General features: G+C 40.4%; 1 pseudogene; it reads right to left on the minus strand.

Moving 5' to 3' along the window:
* Nucleotides 1–5,270: 5,270 nt before the first annotated feature.
* Nucleotides 5,271–5,386, minus strand: LOC111730078 (annotated as a pseudogene).
* Between the last annotated feature and the right edge of the window lie 2,129 nt (nucleotides 5,387–7,515).

A 7,515-nucleotide genomic window follows, 5' to 3' on the forward strand; every position in this document is an offset into this window, starting at 1 on the left:
CTGGTAAATGGTTTGCTCAGAGCCTTATAACTGTGGTGGAACTGAGGTGACTGACACGAATAAGCACCATTCGTTAACATGACCTGGAATAGCTGCCCTCCCCACAGTCCCAGTTCTCTGGGCATGACCTTGAGATGTGGAGTGGGACCTTCAGGTACCATGTGTGTGTTCCATAACCGAGCCTTCCAGACTTTAGAGTAATAATACAAAGTTGGGTACTTGGCCCAAGACGATCCAAATCAAATCCTGCCTTTGAGTTTTCAAAAGAAGAGATGGGGTCCACGTTGGTAGGTGGAGTTATAAGATTTGAGCCTGTAGAGTTGGTAGCCACATTCCCACGGCTGGTCTGTGGTGAGAGATATTGAAACTCATATACCAAGAGAAGCAGAGATGAGAGACAGAAAAGAGAGAGAGAGAGAGAGAGAGAGAGAGAGAGAGAGAGAATCCTGGCAATTGATGGGTTTCTAGCTCTAGTCTTCTTTGAAACCCGGATGCTCTACTCCACCTCCTCAGGTTACTTGGAATGTCCAAACTTTTCTCCAATAAGTTCTGCATTTGGCCTGAGTGATTTTAATTTAACCTTTGTCATTTTGTAGCTAAGTATGTCTCATTAATGACATGTGAGGCAATGGGTAGGTCATGAATTTTTCTTTAGTGTAACTCATGGAGACCAGTTCAGGCCACTAGCCACCCAGTTCATGTTTGGGCCAGTCCAACCACAATATCTGAGTAGGAGAGGAAAGGGCATCCTTGGGTGTTTGGAGTATGCAGGAACCACCTCTCTGTATTTTCGCACACAGGGGATACATGTGTCAAAAGGCCAAATTTATTCAAGAATTCTGCCTGGCAAAGCAAGGGCAACCAGCTTTCCACTACATATAAATTCTCCCTTGCTATAAAAAATGAGTAGCCTTTAAATTAGAATGGCCCTCACCGATATGAAATTCTTGTTGCAATTCAAAAAGCTCTTTTTCTTAAGTATTCATTCCTGACAAACAAAATAAATTGTCATGCCAAACACATATAAAGATTGCAGAGATGCACCTCCATTAAATTCTCCTTAGCAGCAAAGCGACTCAGGTGTTATCTAAATTTAGCCCTCTGAGTTCCCTTTCTTTCATACCTAAACACCATTTCTTGCAGCTTTTGCTTAAACTTACAAGAGTTTGATAAATAGAAATACTTTTCACAATGCATTAAGATTAGGTCAGCAGGAGAGCTTGACCTGGTTGGATCAAATCTTGTATTGATTTCTCAAAGTATATTTTTTTACTAAAACTTGGACCCTTACAGAGGAAGAAAGGAAAATGCTTCAACTGCAAGTTTCGGTTGAAAAAAAAAATTATAAATACTGTCCATTTTCTTAAATGTAGAGAGAGCTTAAATGTCTCTGAAGCTGGTGGAGGAAGACTCCAACCTCAATCCAATGTAATTTATTTAAAATATAAAGTGTGCACTCGACATTAAGACCACAGATACTAGATACTTCAGACTCTGACAGCAGAACCATGAGTGGGGATCAGGGTGAACGAATGTGCCAGTTTGCCTGGGACTGACAGGGTTCCCAGACTTGGAACTTCCAGGGCTAAAATTGAGATAGTATGAGGCAAACTGAGATGGTTGGTCACCCTACGGGGATGCTGCTTTGAGAGTGACGTTACAATGACTTTCGCTAACATGCCTGTCAGGGAAGCCAATGTCTTAGACATAAACTTTAAGATAATTCTTATGTCGGTTCCACTCACCTAATCTGTGTAATTGTACCAAAGCCTCCGAACATAGCTTTCGAAATGGCACTTTATCTTTGCTGCTTCATTTAATACTCATAATAGTCTTAAAAGGTCACTTTCTATGTCCCGTTTTACAGTGAGAGGGCTAAGAAGTTAAATGACTGGCCCAAGGTCATACAGCCAGTAATTGGCAAGGAGGGAGTTGCCGACAGCCTATTCCACATACGTCTACCTCCCTTAGGCCTCATTCCACCATACCGAACCACTGTGAGTTTCACGAAGGCACCACAGTCTTTTGCACATGTTGTTCAGCTCCTATTAAACGTACATGATAGTCAACCTTAATTGTCCCTCTATCCTACCGTACTAGGAATAGTTTGAGGATATGGCTCTTTCTTTGCACAATTTTTTCCTAAGCAACTAGCTCAAGGTCTACCAAGTGGTTAGTAGTCAATATCAGTGAATATCTAACTCCCAAGCTATGATGTTCTAGAAAATAACTTCAAAATACTGTTCTAAGTGTTGAATAAGGTAGGGGTATCACTGGTTTCAAGGGAGAGAGAGAATGGAAAAGCATTGAGATAACATTGTTCTCCTGGAAGCCCCATGCATTCTTCGTCCATGATACCCATGAAAATATCAAAGGCAGCAGCCAGCCCCACCCCGCCCTGCTGTCTGAAAACCAATACTGGCTCCACCACCCTCATGTTCAGGCTTGTGATCGAAGTCACAATCATATCATGCCTAGACCAAATGTTGAATTAGTGTCCAGGCACCAAAAATAATACTGGTTGGAATTTCTGACGCTAGGAACTAAAATCTTTATGTCATCTCATCAGATGAAACAGCCTCTACTTTTCCTTCATTTGCCAAATTTTGGGAGTCAAATGTCTATTCCAGGATGACTGTGAGCCAGTGGCAGAAGAGGACCATGCAGAGAAGTTCAGAAAGTTTACTGAACATCAACTGGGACCTTACCTTCAATTAACATATACTTTTTCCCCTTTATTGTTACAGGTATTATTTTCATTAAGAGCAATAAATCTTACAGTGATTTGCCAAGTAGAATGGGGTGCTCTTGGCAAATCTATACATATAGAAAAGCCAACTTATATATCCTGTAGGAAAAACAATAGGCCAAATTCTAAGACCAAATTCCTTAATGAATAATCTTAGTCGATTCCTTTCGAAGTCAAGAAAGGAGACCCACTGTTGAGCAGAAATTGCTCAATAGCCTCCTGAATAGATAAAGATGGAATCTTGCCCTGGAGCAGAAGAAATCTCATCCTGACAGACTCCAGGTCCGGCTCTGACTGCACACCCCTTACTGTTCCCAGAAAGCCTACCTTTAACCTCCTTTGAAAACTTTAAAAAGTAATTTAAAAAATAATAAAATTCAATGAAGAAAATTACTCATATTCTTACCACCCCAAAATACATATTTTTATATTTTCTCATAATTATTTCCAGTTTTTAAAACAGAGCATTACAGATAATGCTAAGGCCATGAGCCCAGTCCCATCCCTCCCCACAAAGCCCCCTCCCCAGGCAGCCATTGACAAGAGCTTGATGTATATTTCCCCTGTTGATATGTTTCCATATCTAGTGTTACTTTGTATGTAGAGTCAAAAACTCACACGAGTAACTTCTTCCTTTCGCTTTCTTCATCCAAGGCTGTGTTTGAGCCTGCCCGTATTGATAAAAGGCATCAGAGTGCAGCATCACATTAAAAAAAGAACTACCTCTATTCCTAACTGATGCATTGTAGTCCATTACATAAATGCACAGCATTTTCCTTATCCATGCCTCCACTGATGGGCATTTAGGTTCTTTACAAATGTCTGCCATTACAAACACTATTGCAGTGAACAGCCTTGTACACATCTCTTTGCACAGCTGTAAAAGAGTTTGTCCCGGGCACATGATTAAAGGTGGAATTCTTATGTCCTAGGAATGTCTATTTTCAACTTTGTAGATTCTGCTGATTCATTCCTCAAAGAAGCCATGCCAATCTACAGTCATATCAGCCCTAGTGGAAGATACCTTCTCCCCATGACTGCCAGGTCTATCTTTAGATTTAGGCTGAGGTGGCCTCAGCTTGGGCCAAAAGCTCAACTTTTCACAAAAGAGAATGGATTAACTTACATGAAAAACAAAACAAAACTAAAGTTTTAATTTAATTCCCTTTAATCGCCAGTTATACCATTTTAAAAGCTAATAATGTATCTGCATTCTCCCACCTTGTGATAACTTAATGAATTAGCCACTTGCCCATCAGAAAATAACCCCTTGGGGTAATACATCAAAATTGAGTAAGGCACTCAAGCTCGTATTGAGTTGATGGATTTAAGGCAAGACTTTAGGCAATAGTAATGTTGTTTGGAAGATGAATCTACTCATAAGAGTCCCTCCATGACAAATGACTTACTTGGAGGCTAACTATTTATGAGGTCCAAGTGGGAGAGGTATAAACTTAATTAAAGTTTGAAAACATAATAGAACCAAAGGCAGTGCATCAATTTCTCGGTGTCCAATCAAAAAGCCAATGATGTCCTTAATAGGCTGACGAGATCTGCCTCTTGGAGCTGCAATATATAGTTATTGTAAGTTGGCTTACATGGTTCCAATTGCTGCTGATCTTGCTGAGACCACACCACCCCCCACACATACTTCTTTTGTCTTCTCTCCATGTCTGCTTATGAGACCAATTCATCTCAGCTGGGGAGAGAATCATTACTGCTTCTATCACACGCACTTTCCACCGGATCCTAATAAAACCAAGCTGCCCTCCCCTGTTCTTTAATGACTTGGTCTATCCATATCTGAGAAACCACATAAATTGTCACTGCCCTTTGCTCTGGAGCTCCCTGATGCCTGGAACTCAAGTGCAGCTTCACATAAAAATATTTTAAAGACTCATTCGAATCCCAACCCAGGAAACCAAATACTCCTGAGCGATTTTAAAATATAAGTAAATATAAACAACTCAGGACAAGACCCTGATGCACCAGCCAAGCATTCGTTTTGATATACTTCATTATAGTGCAGGGCGATATATCTGAAATATAACGTGATAGCTTCAATGGCTCCCTGCTGAGGAAGAAGCTGATTGAAAAGGCTGAATCACTCCCGACTTTGTATCCCATATAAAACAGATTTAGAAGTCACTTCACTAAGCAATAGGGTCATTTTTATAAACAGGTGTCCTTTCTTGGAAGGCTTGAGAGAACCAAAAAAAATGTACACGTATGAGGCTAGCCCTGGTGTATATGCGTGCCACACACACACACACACACACACACACACATATTAGTGGCTATAAAATAGAGAAGAACTTTTGCCATGTAAGAGGTATAGACCACTGTGGTGTCACTTATTCATCCCAACGAGATGAAATCTGGTGACCAATAGAGAGCAGTGATTCTCAACCCAGGATGCTTTAAAAGATGTCAGTGCCCAGGTTTCCCCTCCACCAGAGCAACTGAGTCAGAGCCTCTAGGGAGAGAACCAAGTATTTACTATTATTATTATTATTATTTATGCCTACAGCACCTGGTCTTCCTAGGTGGTCTCCCATCCAAGTACTAACCAGGTCCAATCCTGCTTAGCTTCCAAGATCAGACATCGGGCTTGTTCAGGGTGGCATGGCCGTAGACCATGGACTGTGGCTCTACTTGGGCGTGAACCCACGACCTTCTGCGTGTAAAGCAGACGTGCTAACTGCTACATTATGGAACCACATCCATACCCAAGTATTTTTCAAAAGCTTGTCAAGGGATTTAACTTTACATCCAAGGTTGAGAAACTCAGGTTGAAAATCTGAGACTTCAGTAATGCTTTCTATACTTTTTAGCAAAATTAAAATGACCATTGCCTTGCCTCTTCTTCCAATCGAACAGTGGCTCTTAACATTGTAGTTGTAACTATAAATTTTACTTTCTCCATATTACATTGTTCAAATCTCTCCATGAAGAGACGTATAATAGGCAACTTGTAGTAAGAGCTTATTATACACCAGGGTATTTATTTTATATACATTTACATATATATATATGCTTATATATATGATACAAAGCAATATCTCACTAAATCCCTACAACATCCCTAATAGATGGGCACTCTTAATATCTCCATTTTATAAATGAATGAGCAGAGTCCCAAAGAGATTAAATGATTTGTCCACAGTCACAATTTAAGCATGAGGCAGTGTCAGGACTCACATCCACCTCTGAGTTACAAGGCTCTGCATCTTACTGGTCATTTACCTCACACATAAACTGTGCCAGTCTTTGAAATGTGAAGTTCTTACTTTTAAAGAAAGAGCAGCAGTACATTTCACATATCTGGTTGTCAGTTCTAGTGAGAAAAATTCAAAGATCTCTCAAACTCTTCCATCGACTCAATGTGTGGCTGCCAAGGATTTAGACACCTCTCTTTCAATGTAGTGTTGTTAGAGTCAGACAATCTTGGATAAAAACTCGAGCTCTTTCTGGTCGCAGCTGGGAGTTTGGGGGCCAATTATTTATCTATTATAAAACTCACTTGTGTGATCTGTAAAATGGGGATAATACCTACCTCCCAGGGTTATCAGAATTAAAAGTAACTACATTTATGAAAGCTCCTGGCACCAGTCCGGGATTAACAAATGATAATCTCTTCTATTGCAAGTATGTGTCAGAGGTATCCAGACTGTGATTGTCATATTGTATCATTCTTATCTCTAGCTCCACCTAATTATCTCATTCTAACCGGTTTTTATCGAATACTAGTTGTGACAGCTGTATGATGTTTTTTTCTTAGAACCCCCAAAGAGGATCAGTGTTGCCCCCACCATAATAAGGTTTTTAATGGATGCAAATTTGCAAGGCATGATGCATTTATTAATCCCTCATTGGAGTAAACTGTAACAAAGCCAGCAGGAGCAATCATTAATTTACATTAATAGCTTTCAGTGTCGTATACTCCAGTGCCTGACATGAAACAGTAATCTGAAACCAAACTATGACTGTGTCCTACATGAGTTAATGTATCGCAGCCCTCTAGACCCAGTGCTCATGCATTTCAACAAGGAGGAGATGCTTTCATGCATCCCAATGTACACTGGAAAATATTCAAACTCCTTACCATGGCTATCAAGGTCCCGCCTCCTCCAGACTCATCTCAGACCACTCATACTCACTCTTCTGCAGTCAGATTAGCCTTACTATAGTACATTCCTCAGACAGTTAGGCTAATTTCCACCTCAGGGCCTTTGCACATGCTGATAACTCTGTTTGGAACATCCACCCTGACCCGACCCTCTGCTTGACTGGATATTTTTAATACTACCAGTCTCAGATCAAATCTCAGATCAAATCTTATCTAAGAGACCCTCGCTAGAAACTCATCCTCACTTTACCCTATTTATTTCCTTCACAGTACTTAGAACATTCCAAGTTTATCTTGTTTATTGTTGCTAATTATATAGTCTGCATTTTCCACAAATGCAAGCCCTAGAGGGCAGGGACCTTGTATGTTTTGTTCATTTCTCTCTCCTTCTCGCTCACTGGAGTGTACACATGCATTTAGAACTATGCCTGGGGCACAGCAGATTCTCAATAAATCTTTGTTGAATGTGAGAATGAATGCTAAACCACCTTAACATAAGCACCTTCTCTTAAAGTCCAAAGCCCAGTGCTTTCTATGGCCCCTAAAGGTTGCCATTCTTCAAGGTTAACCTCAGACTTTTTTTCCTTCCTACTCAGCATTTTCTCATTCATGTCTATGACTCTTTCCACCTCGACTC

This window comes from Pteropus vampyrus, unplaced genomic scaffold (assembly GCF_000151845.1).
Source record: "Pteropus vampyrus isolate Shadow unplaced genomic scaffold, Pvam_2.0 Scaffold300, whole genome shotgun sequence".
Classification (NCBI taxonomy): Eukaryota; Metazoa; Chordata; class Mammalia; order Chiroptera; family Pteropodidae; genus Pteropus; species Pteropus vampyrus.